This window comes from Tyto alba, unplaced genomic scaffold (genome assembly GCF_018691265.1).
Source record: "Tyto alba isolate M040663 unplaced genomic scaffold, T.alba_DEE_v4.0 Super-Scaffold_33, whole genome shotgun sequence".
NCBI lineage: Eukaryota > Metazoa > Chordata > Aves > Strigiformes > Tytonidae > Tyto > Tyto alba.
Window position 1 is genome coordinate 6,214,124 of NW_024881308.1, and position 14,741 is coordinate 6,228,864.

Below are 14,741 nucleotides of genomic sequence, written 5' to 3' on the forward strand. Positions count from 1 at the left end.
CACCTCTTCAGAGCAAATCCCAACTTCCCAGGTGCGGACGGGACCTCTCTTTTAGCTGTGCCAGCATGGCTCTAACAGAGAAGAGAAGGCAAGGTTTGGCAGGGCTGAGCTCCTCTGTTCCCGGTCTGCGGCTGGGCATCCCGGCTAGCTGGGGTCCAGCATCCTCCTCAAGTAACTCTGCAAAGCCTGCAGCTGGAAGGGAAGTCACGGGATGGGACCACTGCCAGCAGCAGAGCATCACCCGGCTCCCAGCACATCTCCATGCCATGCCTTTGCCTAGGGCTGGCACCTGTAGGTAGCATCTGCCACCCAGAGCCTGGTTCCTAAGCCAGACCAAGGTCATAACCCACTTAATTCTTTTGGGGTTTAACCCTGTACGGGACTGCAAGTTCCCATGAATGAACAGTTAATGAGATTTTCCCCTCCAGAGCAGATCGCTACCACACTAACGCTGCAGGCACTCAAAATTCAGGTGCTCTCAACAAGAACAGGGAAAGCAACCAGCAGTAAAATAACTGCAACCTGAGAAGCCACACAGGCAAGAAAAGCCTCTTCGCATCTTATTATTTCGCACTGCATAAATGTACAAACACACGTACAAGTTTCAGCAGTTTTGAGCTTCAAGCAGCATCACATAGTCAACGTTTGTACTAAGGAACAATTTCTCTTTATGTCGACTGGTCAGGGTGCTTTGTAGCTTAAGTCTGGCTTTGAAAATGTGGGTACAGTCTAAAGGCAGTGGAAGCCGGTTGACCGAACAATCACATTCATTCTCCATTACTTGGCAGGCCTAGAGTAGAAAAGCGTCTTTTCCATTTAGGCTAGTTAAACAGAGCTATTCATTAAAATTTCACCCTTCTACAAACTGCTGTACTTCTCCATTTAAAATTTGCCTTTAAGAGAAGATCTCTCTCCTCTGCCCCTCAACACTCCTCATCACCCTGTTTCAAGCCGTCACCCATTTACAAGCTGTGTTTTCAGATTGCTCTCATGCTTCCATAACAGCAGCAACTCGCCTTTGCCATCGTTACCTGGGTAGAGGCTGGCTTGCTGCCTTAGCACTTGGGGACTAACGGTAATTATCTCTGCTTTTTTTTCAGATGAGCACAAAACTGAGCAAGATGGAGGGCTAGAAAGAGGCAGCTGAAACAGAACGCGATTAGAGTATAAAAATAGGTCACTAGGATAATATAACCTTTAGACTATTGGCAATGTGCCCCCCTTAGAGACAAGCCTGTGTGCTATATTTCAGGAGAATGTCAGGAATAAAAAAAAAAAAAAAAAAAAAACAAACCAAAACACAACGCACATCAAAACAAAACCACTGATCATCCCTCGGAGCTTTGCATGCTTCTGTCTGAACATCACTAACATTAATTCACTCACTCCTTTTCCTCTGCCCGCATCCATTTGATCAAGCACAAAATAAATGTTATGAAATCACACCATTAACATCTTCCAAAAAAATAATAATCTCTTTTGGCATAGAGGCTTCATTACAGTTTTGCTCCGAGTCACACTACCTTAGCAGGGTTCAGAGTCCCAGCATCCCAGGGACCCACCTCCATAGCTTCAATCCTCACATTTTGTCCATGTTGCAAAACATTCCTGGCACTCCCCCAAAGAAAAAGGTCCAGCAGACAGATAATCATCTCTCGACAGAGCCGGCTCCGAGGTTAACGCTACCAGCAGAGGACACCAGATAGCATTAATGGAGCTTCAAGAAGTCCCTCAGCTCATCGGTATCTGGGTCTCCCATCACCTCAGCTCAGCTGGTGAATACCAGTGGGCTGGTTTGTGCCTGAACAGGACAGTACGAGAACATTGGTCATGTTTATAAACGCACAGGAGCTCCAATTTCAGCCCCTTGTGCTTTCTCTAAGAGGTTTTCTTTTCCTTGTATTGTCAGGGATCTGTTTGTGATTGCAGCTTCATCACAGGCACCTCAAACGGCCCCACACAGGTCAGTAATATTCTGCCACACCACGTTCAGACTTGCTACACACCTTGCAATCCAACACCTAGAGCTTATTGTCAAGTACCATCATTTAGGTAGGGCAAGACCAGTTTGGGCAAACGCAGCCCTTTGGAATGCATGTGAAAAGGAGTAGGTTACACCTAAAATACACTTCTTTGTATTTTTATTCTCTGAAATTGCTAAATTGGCTCCAAGCCAAAAAAACTGTGGGGAAGCTTGGAGTAAAGACTCCTGGTTCCCAAAGCAGAACGAGAACCATAGATAGATACTGGTCCACGTTAAATTTCTGATAAGGGCACTCGAGTCTTTTAAATCAGCAGGAAACACTTGGCCAAGCTGGCGAGGGGTTCACAGGTACAAGCACCCGACGGCAGAAGCCCACCGTGCTCTCAGCGTCGCTGCCGCATGCCCAGTCCCAAGGACCCATTTTGGGGGAAGCCTCCGAGCCCGTGTTCCTGAACCACTTCTGCTCACAACCCCACTTCCAGGTTTGGACATCCACCTCCACGTGGGTGCCCCTGTTTGGGGGCCAGCACCCCAAATTTGGGAACCAGAGCTCTAGATGCTAGCACAATATTTACTGTTAAAAGAAAACCAGCGTCAGCTTTTATACCAGCACCGAAACGATCCTGCTGCAGAACCACAAACCCAAAAGCCTGCTAGAGGCTCACATGGTTTTCTCACTGAGCATCCAAGTCCCTTGTGCAACAAAGAAACGCTTGCTGGAGCCAGGATGATCACCAGTAACAGAGTGTACATTAAGTGACAGACCTGCAGCAATTTCAGGGAAATAAAGTGTCCAGAGCTTTAAAACAAGACGTGGGTGGGAAGGACTAAACTGAGCTACTAAACAGTACCAGACAGCAAGCGTAGGGCGCTGGAGCTGATCATCTGCAGCACAGACTGAAGACTGTTAGAGTGCTGCAGCCCCTTCCCAGCTGAGCATTTTTGGATTACTTCATCCACCATGCCCTTTTGCAATATGCTAGCTTCAAGAGATGCCTTACGTTCTGGCTCAGCATCAGCTCCCATTCCCCCACTTACAGTTGCTATAACCAAAAAGACAACTGCAAAATACTTCAGCTGAAAGCAAGGAAACAGGGTTTGGCAGGTTGGGATCGTGGATTTTTTTTTTTTCTCCCCCGTGGATCCTGCTTCAGAGTCGTCCTTTCAGACCTTGCGCGCAGCCGATGGCTTTTGCAGCTTATTGAGTCCACTGGTTTATTGCAATGTTTTTCTGCTCACTGAACTGGCTCATTCTTTTAGCAGAACAAACTGTTCCACGTTGAGGCAGGAGTTGGCTGTGTTTTAACAAAGGATTTTTCCCTTCTGACAGTGTTTTGCAAAAGACCCAAAAAAAGGAGTTTGAAGCCAAGTTACAAAAGGTCAGGAGAGGCGAGTCGAGCACTGGGTGTAGTTCCTGTATGTCACAGCCAGTCAAGGAAATGGGTGGGGAGAAGAAAAATGGCATTTCGAGCTGCAATAATATGTATAAAGTGATATTAATGAGAAATGGGCTTTTGAATGAGAAAGGCGAGTATGCAGGCACTATAATTTTTGCTTTACAAGAGCAGGCTTGTTAGGTAGGCTGAGGTCTCCGCAATCATTTATCTGTGTGAAGTATGCATTTGAGAGAGTTCAAGTAGCACTACTAGCAAGAAAAAGGCAGCCTTACTTTCTTCTCCTCCCTAAGCTGATTTCAAGGAGCTACCATACCCTCATATCCCGCAGCCAAATGAATATTCAAAATGCTTTTGCCAAGCAAACACCAGTCAGTCACCAGCACAATGCCGGGGGAAAGAAATACTGGACTGAGATCCTCGTGTGGGACTGGCACCTCGTCCCCCTGCTTTGCTCTAGCATCCCAACCATTTTTAATGTGGGGTAGGGTACTCCTGCAGAGGTTTGCTGGCTGTCACAGCTGCTCTGCCTGCTCCTTTCCCAGCCACACTGCAGGACAACACTGCTAGAGCGGAGCTGCTGCATGGAGCATGAGCAGCCACTAGTGAGGGTGCTCTGGGTGGGGAAGGACCCCGGCACTGTGGTCCCAGCAGCACAGCCTTCCCTAGGGAGCTGATGACAGATCTCCCCTCTCCTCTTCCAGAGGCTGGGACCAAAGTTTCTGGCATTGGATGGATGGATTCCTGGTGAGGCCCCACTCCCTGTTCAGCAGCAGCAGCAGCAGCAACTGGTAGGATCAGGGTCTTTCTGTGCTATGCATGGTGCACGGACAAACCAAGATGGCCAACTCTGGCCTTGCAGATGTTGGAAGGAGGGGAGCCAAGGGGATCTGCAATAGTTGACAGTATGTCATGTCTAAAACTCAAGCTTTTCCAGGCCTTAGAGGATCCCTGAATAGAAAGAAACCACCCACCACTGGAACGCAGCCACTTTTGTGGCTGCAAGGGGCAGATGTTCAACCCCATACAACAATGCAACACAACAGTTGAGACTGTAAGTGAAGAATGCTGCATCCTCTTAAAACCAAAGAGGGAAATCAGGGACACCATCTAATTCTAGAACTACCATTTGGTCCTGATGCTTACAGTTCACATACCTACTCTGCAAGAGTGGCACAGGGTTTTCTTCCATTGCCTTAAATAGACAATACCCTGGCCTAAAGCGTTGAACCACAAGAACTTTAGAAGCGTATGGTCAGACCGGAAAATGTTCAGCTCCTTCAGCTGGAACACCATTTTCCAAAAAAAAAAAAGTCCAGCTCTTTTTTAGTACCTACATAAGTGACAGACTTCCAGATGTCCCCACTTCCCAGTAGGTCCTGCTGGCATAGAGCAGGGCAGACCATTAAGAGCTCAGCATCCTAATGATCAAACCTTTTGCTGAGACGTGCCTGATGAGAAGTCCAGCTTCTAAAGTCCTTCTCACCACAGCTAACATTAGCTGCTCCACTATTCAGCTGCCAAGAAGAGCGGGCATGCAGAACTACATTGTCCCTACCACCAAACACTCATCCACTGACCCCCCCAAAAGCTCACAAGGGACAACCTTCTACCTTTCTCTGAAATACTCACCATTTCTTTTAGGATTCATAGCAAAAGAAAAATGGATTTGGGATTTCACTTGAGATCTCCACAGGCAAGATTCAGGCATCCAAATCACACACCTGCCAGCCAAACGCAATCCTTGTTATCTGCTCTCTGGCTTGAAAACTGTATTTGTTCAAAGCCATTTGTCAAGACACTCTGGACAGTATGCAGAGATACAGAACAAAGTTCAAGGGTTATTTGTGATATGAACCGTGCTTGTCAGGAATCTTCTGTTCCTCCAGCTGTTTAGTGACACTTGGAATGAATTGTCCTTACTGGAGAGTCAATTATTTTTTTAGTTGAAAACTCACCATCCTCTGTAGGTCAGCTGTGAGCTGAAAGCATCCCAGTTATTTACTGCTGGAAGCTAAAGGAATTTCCTTACTCTCAGCAGACAGACATTTAAAATTAGTTTCAAGTACAGTTGTGATAAACAAATTGTGTTCTCCCCCTTTCCCTCACCTGTTTTTTTGTTTGTTTTTCAATTCATGCCTGCTGATCTAACCAGCCTTTTCCTTAACTGCCCTCTGCAACCCTCCATTTAAAAATTCTTTCACAAGGCTGAAGGGGAACTATAGACATCACCTGAGAAAAATCAGCAAAGCTCTCCCCTTGACACTTGATTCCCCAGGGACCTCATTTTTTTTTTTTGAACACCATTAAAAAAAGAACCCAAACCACCAAGTTATTTGACTCGAGCAGAAGGTTGGGAGTTGGGTTGTTACCTTCCTACAGGGGACAGGGGCTCAGGACTTCAGTTCTCTGCCAACAGTTAGCCAGTGGAGTCTCTTTTGCTGGCTGGAAGACGAGCTCACCAGCCCACTCCACTTACCCTGCTCAATAGCTGGGCGATGGAAAGAGCTTTTGCCAGACAGATAAGGAAGACAAGACGTGTTTTAAAACAGTATGCAGGCTCAAGTAAAGGGTTTGGGGTTTTGGATTGAGGTCTCCTGCAAGCCTTTATTCAAAATATTGATGTATTCATTCATCTGTGGATCACAAGGCCTTGACACAAGGAGATTCTTTTAAAAAATTCAGGCATGCTGGGAGAATTGCTTCCTTGCCATGTGTTAGCGAGTCTACCCATGAACTGCCAGCAATTACTAAGCCTCCACTCTGTATTCAAAGCTCTATACAATGAAGTTTATTATTTTTTAGCCTTTCAGACATCAGTGTAGTGAACTTAAGAGAGCTATTTGGAAGATTAAGATACGAACACCACCATATTATTCAATTTAGCTCCAACACTGAACAATTATTTCTGTAAAGAGTCACAGCTAATACTACATTTCCAACTGCCAACAGAGACAAATACTTACAGCTTTAAGTCACATTGCAGCATGGTCTTGTAAACCAAATTTAGGAAATAAGAACAAGGAAATTACTATCATTATGCAAATACTGCCCAATTACTGCCAAGCCATACTGAACCTATCTTCAGGTCTTGGCCATAGGATTCAAAAATACACCCATAGACATTATAACCCAAGGAAAGCCCCACTTTTCCTGCATGCAGCCAGGTGTGAAGCTACTGGTACGTCTCCAACAGCTGTATTAGATGAGTTTTCTGAATATTTTTTATGTTCATACAAGTGCAAAGAGGCTTGCTACCACCTCACTGCCTGCTTAGGACAGGCCTGCAGAGGACAGCGGCAGCTCTGGGTTGTGACAGCGATGTCCAACCCCAAGAGCTCCTGCCACCTCCGTTTGGGTCTTGCTCCCATATTCTCAGCCCACGTGGTAGAAACCTCGGTCGCGTCCCCACCAGTGGGTGTCTGGCTCAGCTTGAAGTAATGACACCCCTTTTTTTTCCAAAGAGCTCTGCGCAGCTCCCTTTGCAGAATTAAGGCTGTGGCCTATTTGGGCTTTTGTGGGTGCCACAAAAACATACAACTCAAGCTGGGAGGGACTGCTGAAGGACATCTGGGCCAACCCCCCACTCCCAGCAAAGAGCTTCCATCAGTTCTTCACCAGGTGGGCAAAGCTGCCTATCAGCACAGAGATGTTTCCTAGAGCCTTCTGCTGCATGGGTACAAAACAGCTTTCTGGCCACTTATGTAATTTGCAGAGACCGTTGAGTAATACTCTTTTAAAATTCCAGATGAATTGCTCAAAAAAAAAAAAAAAAAAAAGGGAGAAAAAGAAACAAGCCATAAATGTAGACAGGTCCCAGGATTTTTTGGCCCTTGCTGTGACAACAGCAAATAGAGATCACTAATAGCTGCTTTATTTGCCCAAATCAGACATGCAGACAGGTGACATAAAGGGGAGTGACAGGAGAAAACAGGGAAAGGATTTGTGACTGTTTTCTATCATTATGCTTCTTAAAAGAGAGCCGACTGCTGCATTTTGCCCTCTCAAAATCATCCCACCATTCTTAAACTATTATGTGAGTTAGACAAGGCTGGGTACAGGACTAGCAGAATGGGAACAACATCCCTCCATGGAATTAAGGGAATAACCAAGGAATGAAATGAAATAAGAGTCAATAAAAAAAAATAAATCAGTTTGCCTATTGGAAGGCTCTCATTTCGTTAGAGCTGATTTAACTTGAAGGCTTTGGAGAAAAGCTGTCTTTCAGGAGCCTAAAATTTCCCAGCCCTTCAACTGAACAGGGAAAAGTTCTCATTGCAAAGTGTACCAGAGATTACAGAAACATTCCTGATTTACACCACAAAAAGCATCACAGCCTATGTTATAACCTCAGAGAAACAGAAATCAAGACTTTCTCCTCCTTTTTCAGAAAGAAATGAAGGCTGGTCTCATTACACCAGTCTAAAACATGCATCATCATCATCATCATTAGGGTGAATGGCACAGTATACATTATTAACTCTATTTAACATAACTAACAAAACAGCAGGATAAACTGAACTGCAGGAGGAGTCAGCACAGGGGATGATAATGTAAAAATAACATTTATGCTGTGTCAGCAGGCAGTCTGCAAATACAGGAATGGGGATGACCGGCTGGCTCAGGGGCTTGGAAATGGCATGATGGAGACTTTCATTTTGTAGTCATGTTAGAACATGGTCCTCCAGATACGTGCTTTCTTCCTCGGGCTGGGAGAGAGCAGACTTGGAAGCATCTCAACAATATTGCGCTAAAATGAGTGTGTCACACTGGGTAAAGCTCAGGACAGCAGGAACTCCCTCCATACACAAGCCATGATCACCCACCAACAGAAGATTAAGTGAATAGATATCTGCAGTGTCAGAGGTGCGAGGGGAAGAAGTGTTCCCAGTCTGCAGGACTCATCCCCAGTGAAGTCAGAAGCAGACAAGGTAACTTTGCAGTGAAACTCCGCAAGGCTAATGCTCTTCAGATCAATCACACGAATCCTTGCGTCAAGCTGCTTACCCAAGTGGCCAGGATCAGTCAGAGCAGCTGAGCAAGAGGGTTCGTTAAGCAAATTCTCCCTGGATTAACACTGTAAAACTGTACATACCTTCCAGCGACAGCTGGGAAATTGGTTTGCAGCAATGCTCAAAGCACCAAAGAGGTATACTGTCACTCTTTTTAAGGTTCTGCTAGACCACCTGCTTTTGTATCAGAAGGATTCAGCAATCGCCAGGGGCAGCACCCAAAATTCAGGGCCAGCTGCTCCTATCTGTACCCTTCACCCTCTCCCCGCCTTCTAAAATCAGGCACAAGTCTCATTGCCACCTGGCAAGTGCTGCTGAGTGGTGAAAAGCTGCTAGCGAAGAAGATACCCTCACCTTTTAGGTTACACAAGTTGCCATCTTGGGCAATGTCCCACAGGACTGCAACTCCCCCCTGGCCAAGCCTTGCTTGTAGGAGGATATTCAAGTTACAGTGAGCAACACACCACTTGCTGGCCCCTAGATCATACAGGTGTTCTGAAATCATTCACCAGGGACCACCTGTGTTAGGAAATTGCTGCTAACCCTCATTGCCTGGCATTTTCTCATCCCTCCTTTCTTCTGCCAGCAGTTACTTTTACTTCCATGGCATTTTAGTTCTCCTCAAGGGATGCTTGCTGAGCCCCTCCCCATAGCATCTCCTCTTAGGATCCTCCAAGAGCCAACTCTGAAGGCTCTCAGAAGCCACACATCCGTGTGAACTTCCACACACACATGCACGGCAGCCTGGAGTTCACCCTCCCCAGTGCACAAAGCGGCTTGAACAATTAAAAGACCCACAACTTAGGGAAAAGTCTACAGCTTTAAATATGCATTGTCCCAGCATAAGGATCACACAAACCACACTAGGGGAAAAGAAGTAGGTTATACAGGATAAGTGCTTGAAGACACCACATCCCCTATACAGTTTGATTTCTTCCCTTTCACCAGAGTTAGTCCTGCTGTTCAAAACACAGTTTTACTATGGGAGGGTTCCCAGCTACAGAGTCTAGAGACAGGGTCTAAGGGAATAGCTGGCAGACTTACCTGAAGTCTGAGGTTTACAAAGCCCCAGTCTAGAAGCAGCCCCAACCTGTTACCTGCCCCAGACAGCACACGCTGCCAGCTGCCCAGCCTCACAGCATCCCACCTCCCATATTATTAAATAACTCAAGATACCTTGCAGGGGAAAGCAGTTGGGGTTTTGGGAAGGGCAGAACAAAACGAAAGCAAAGGTTCTGTCCAAAAGGGATGGATTTTTCCAACTGTTGGGCTATGCTTCTTGCACAGGTGATAAAAATTTCATACAACAGATATTCACACCAACGATGAAAGAGCTGGCCCCAATTTACACTCTGCTTCTAAGTTGCTTTGGTGTGCTTCTCAACACCCCGCACAAGCCATTGAACCCAACTGTATGACCAGAGGGAAATACAGATACCTGTCTTTATTTCTGAGAGTCAGATATTCCCCAGGATCACTTTTGCCCACCCACAAACACCACGAGGCCTGATCTTCTGCCACATCTCAAAGATGCTCGTTTCTATCTACCCCACAGCATCCCACACCGGCTGGAGCTCGGTCGCTGGCACAGAGCGGGGGTCTCATGGCAGCGGCTCTCCCAGATCCAGGCCCGGACAGACCATCAGGCTCTAGCAGAGGGAAGAGGGGCTGCATGCCATCAGGACAAAGGAGGTTGTAAGGAACTGAAGGAATCAATGCCTCGAATGTTCATCGACACAGAAAGCCTCTAGGACAAGCTGGGGCCTTTGTGATTACTCTCAGCAATGCAGCCCAGGGAAGAGCGGAGTGTATTGAAGGGTGCAGAGCTCCACTTCCCTGCTGCTGTAGTGCCAAATTCCTTAGATAAGCCTCAAAAGAAGGAAAGTAGCTTGACTGAAACTGTATGTTTGGGGAAAGAGACTGATAAGAGAGATAAATAACCAGCACCAGATGGACCTAAGCAAAAACTGAGGAAAAAAAAAAAGGGTGGGGGGGGCAGGAAGGCAAGACCACTGACTCAATTGAACAAGGCGGTTGGTGCACCTCATCCCCCCTCGATGCATGGGCAGAACCCATGCTCCACCCTTTCCTCGTCTCTCATGGAAATGTGTTTGTGGCATACCTGCCTCTCTGTCTACTATGCTAATCAGCTGGTAAGATTAACTTAAAAGGCGACAGAAAACTTATGTGTGCACCCACCATCCAAGATAACCAGACCTGAGACGATGCTGGAACCTGGGTGGTGAACCAGACTCTTTTCCTCTCTTTCTGTCCTTTCCTTTCCTTTCTTTTCTTTCTTACAGATTTATCAATAGGAGACCACATTGCCTACTATCCTTTTCCAAGTTTAAGTTTCTATCGCAAGCAAAATATTTTAACTGGTCGTTTGGTGTCATTTCACCTTAATTTAACCCAAGGAGATCACAGAACCTTTACAGCTCCCTGGGCTCCCAGTCTGGGTTGTAACAGCGGTTTAGCATCACTCCTGCAGCTCTGCTGCACCTGAAACGCAGGTATCTGGAGGCAGCTCCTGCTGGCACCTGGCTATGTCTGTCACATGGAGGATTCTCTTGGCCTTATCCCATGGGAATGGCAAGGAATTTTCACATCACAGTGCAGGAGCCAGCAAATCCCTTGCCCCTCCCACTTGTCTGCCTTTCCAACCAGGAGGTTTCAGCACATTTCAGCTATGCTGGAAAGCCTCTCTTGACATTTAGGAAGTGGTAAAAGGGGGGAGCGGGGGGGGGGTGTCAGCACAGTTACCCCCCACTGTAAAGGAGGAAACCAAAGCAGGGAGAGATGGAACAACCTGCCTGAGGTACGTCCACATGCTGCAGTGGGCCAGCAGCACCTTTATTCACAAAGCCATCACCTCTCCCTAGCATCCACCCAGGTTTAAAGCAGAAAAGCAACACAGGCGCAAACGCAGAAGAACACATTAAAGGAAAAATTAATGCTGAAGCCAAAAGAGCACAAGAAACCTGCTCTACCCAAACTGGCCGTTGATTTAAAGCTAAAGAAAGAACTGAAAACAATGCTAAGGAAGGCTTCTCAGCTCAAGGAGCAACCACCTTGCTAGCGCATGTCTGCAGTTATGCAGGGAGCCCCAGGATCTCAGAGAGCATATTCTCTGGGCACCTATAAAACCATTTAAACAGATCATCCTGTTCTGTTTTCCCAAAGAAACGGGAGAAAGGCCCATGAGATGGTCATGCTTTCTATTCCATCCAGGTTCTTCACACACTGGCTATGCAAAAGGGTACAGACCGCCTTTCCCAATGCCACAGCTCCTGGCTGGAAGGGAAATGCTGTCACCAGCATGTTACAGAAAGGGCAATGAGGCACAGAGCAATTTTAAATAACTCACCCACGGTCACAGGAAGCTATAGCAAAGCAACTAATTGAACCCAGGACTTGTGAGTCCGCACTCTAGTTATTTATCAGACTGTCCTTTTAATGGGTCACCTTTAGTCAGAAACCCTCCCAGTTTACATTCAAAAGCACTACCAAGAGATTACGCTGAATTATATCGCACAGAGGACTATTACAAGTTTCCCTTCCAGCTCAACATGCTCAAAGGATTGTTTTGGAAATAAAATAAAACTTGCAGCATGTTCTGAGTGCTGGAACAGACAACTCCCCGAGGGCTGCAGACAGCTGAACCACCAAAGTGCTTGTAAGGTTCCAGATCAAGCTGGGAGATAAGGAGGTGCTTTTCCTCTGCAGTTAATCACTTTGTTTTGAAGGGTGGCCTCCAGTGAGCAAGAGCTTACCCGTTCCCCAGTTTCACCTTGGATTTGCATCTTCATTCATAAATACCTCTGGATGAAACAGAGTATCGCAGCCTTAGCAGTGAGCCAAACATCAAAAAGCCTTTCCCTTCACACAAGGCCTCTCCTTGACCTGGTGTGTCATCAGTTTGTGTTGCTACAGAAACACCCGAATGCACTTCACCCATGGGGCCACGCCACAGTTCTTTGCCTTCCTAAAGAAAATCTGCCTACAGCATCTCTCAGCATACCCCAATCCATTCACAGAAACTAGAAATGGCCTTCGCAGGAGCCTTCCATACCCTCAGGTTACCCTCACCAGGTGGGGCTGGTTGAAGGCATCTTGGTGACATCCACGCTGGTGGCTCCTGAGAGTCTGCGGGATGGGGACAGCTGCTGTTGGCACCCCAGCAATGCCACCTCCCCATGTACCCCAATGCCTTCCTGGGGGGCAGCTCACCTCGCACACAGAGCACGGAGGAACAGCAGAGCCCAGGCTGCAGCACTGCTCCACATCCCAAACCCCTCTGACCTCCGGCACGGGGAGAAGCCCATGCACGTGCAAACAGGAACATCAAAACCCAAATATGATAAACACATGCAATTTTTAATACAACAGACAATCAAACCACGTCCATGGATATCTAGAGTGCTCAGATAATTCTCAGTTGATGACAAACAGTGAAAGTGTTGGGCAGTAGGCTTGGAAAGGGCCATGGAGGATGGAGTTCGCCCTTCATGCAATACAACATGGGCTGCATGGGGGACGGGGGGGGGTGGGTAGTCAAAACAGTTAGCACGGGTCTAGCCAAGAGGTTTATGCAGTGTTAAGCACCCAGTGGCCTCATCTTTCTGTGTACAAGCAATTTAATTTGTCACATTGATATTGTATACATGTCCCAAGCAGATAGGCCCATAAGAGTAGGAAGGGAAGGATAAGGGAAAGGGTTGCAAGGGCATCAGGAAAACAGCTGAGCTGCAAGTTGGGAAAACTTTACAGTTAGACGTATTAACTGGGGAGATATGAAAATGAAAACAGAGGTAGACCACTTCATTCAGATCCCAGAACAGCTTCACAGCTCCATGCTCAGGGCTACGGCCACCTCGTTGGGGAACGATGAGCATTGTTTGGTGCTAACCTTTAACCATCACCTTCCTAGGGAGCACCAAACTCCATCAGCTCAACAGGAAGAGAGAAGAAAAAGAAAGAGAACTCTGCCTCCATTAAAGACTTTCTTACAGGAAAAAAAAAAAAAAAACAAACAAAAAAACACCAAAAAACCAAAACCAAACACTACCAAATAAAAGGAATAAAGGACAATTCTGTTTTGCAAAGCATTTGAGCGGGGAATTCTTTGCCCTCTGTTGTAGATTTGCAGGTGAACATTTGCTCTCAGAAAAAATTTCTCTCTCAGGGTGGGGAAATTAAATATGTCTTTTCCTCATCTCTTCTTTACTGGCAGAGCAGAGGCAGCTGTTCGGTGGAAGAGCTGATGTCAGTCATATGAGCACGATAACCCTACCCCAACCCTTTTTGCTTTAAAGCTACTCACCAGAAGACCTTGCTGTCACTCCACAACACCCGACCATAAACCCCAGTGAGGAACACGTTCAATGCCGTAGCTGGGACCAGAGATTTCATGCAGAACACCCAGTTTTGTCAAAGCACCACACACTTCTCATGCCATGGATCCTGTCTTCAATACAACCACACCATCTGACCGGGATGAACCCCTCAGCCCTGTGCAACAACCAGCTCAGCAGAAGCACCTCCAGTAGGTTATTAGCAACAAGACCAAACTAGCAACTGTGGGCCTCCAGATCCATGGGCCTTAAACACAGGGCTGAAGAAGCGTGACATCAACTATGTCAAAAATTTGCTTGCTTTGAAATCCTACCCCTGCTTATTTATGTTCCACGAGTAACCAGAGGCCTCAAGCCAAGCCAACATCTGCCCTACAAAGCTTGGGCTGGAGAAATGCATTTGAACATGTAATGGCCACCTCCACACAGAGCTCCCACCCCATGACCAGTCACAAGCAGCTCATCGTTTTACAGTACAAATAAATAATAGCCAGGTTTTGAGGAGAGGAGGTGCAGCAGTGGGGCAGGCAGGCTGTAGGAGAGCTCCTGCACAAGTGCTGGCAGCCAAGCCACCGGCCGGACATCGCGGACACTGGTGTCCCTGGGGCTTTTCTAGTGCTCCCATAGCAGAGATAAGCTCTGTCCCACCAGCAGCCAGAACACCCTGGTGAAAATTCTGCGTACAAAGCAGGACTGCACTCTGCAGACCTCCACAAGGATGTAAAAAAGGTTGTTAACCTAACCAGGCAGGTCTAGGATTGATTCGTAGGAAGGATGAAATCAAGAGGTAAAAATAACATTTCCAACACACCAGTGACATACCGAGCACTTTATCCAACAGACTATTTACAGGCCAAGAGCATTCCTCACTGCTCTTACCTTCATCTGTAAGGTCCAAGTCAACAGTGGCTCTGAATGAGCCTGTCTGAAGGCACCAGGCAGCCCAGGGAACAGCCGAGCCTGAGAACTGGGGTTTGCAGGAGGGGAAGTTAAATAA

At 46.8% G+C, this 14,741-nt stretch overlaps 1 protein-coding gene across 6 annotated transcripts in view; it reads right to left on the bottom strand.

Moving 5' to 3' along the window:
• ZHX3 (zinc fingers and homeoboxes 3) overlaps positions 1 to 14,741 on the bottom strand; it is a 51,725-nt gene that overhangs the window by 16,362 nt on the left and 20,622 nt on the right. Inside the window, exon 1 of one of the 6 annotated variants that reach the window (XM_042800794.1) lies at positions 1,524 to 1,569. The exons of the other annotated variants lie outside the window; for them this stretch is intronic. The gene's annotated coding sequence lies outside the window, so the exon portion shown is untranslated. Of the gene's footprint in view, positions 1 to 1,523; positions 1,570 to 14,741 lie in introns of those variants that run through there. 6 annotated transcript variants of the gene reach the window in all.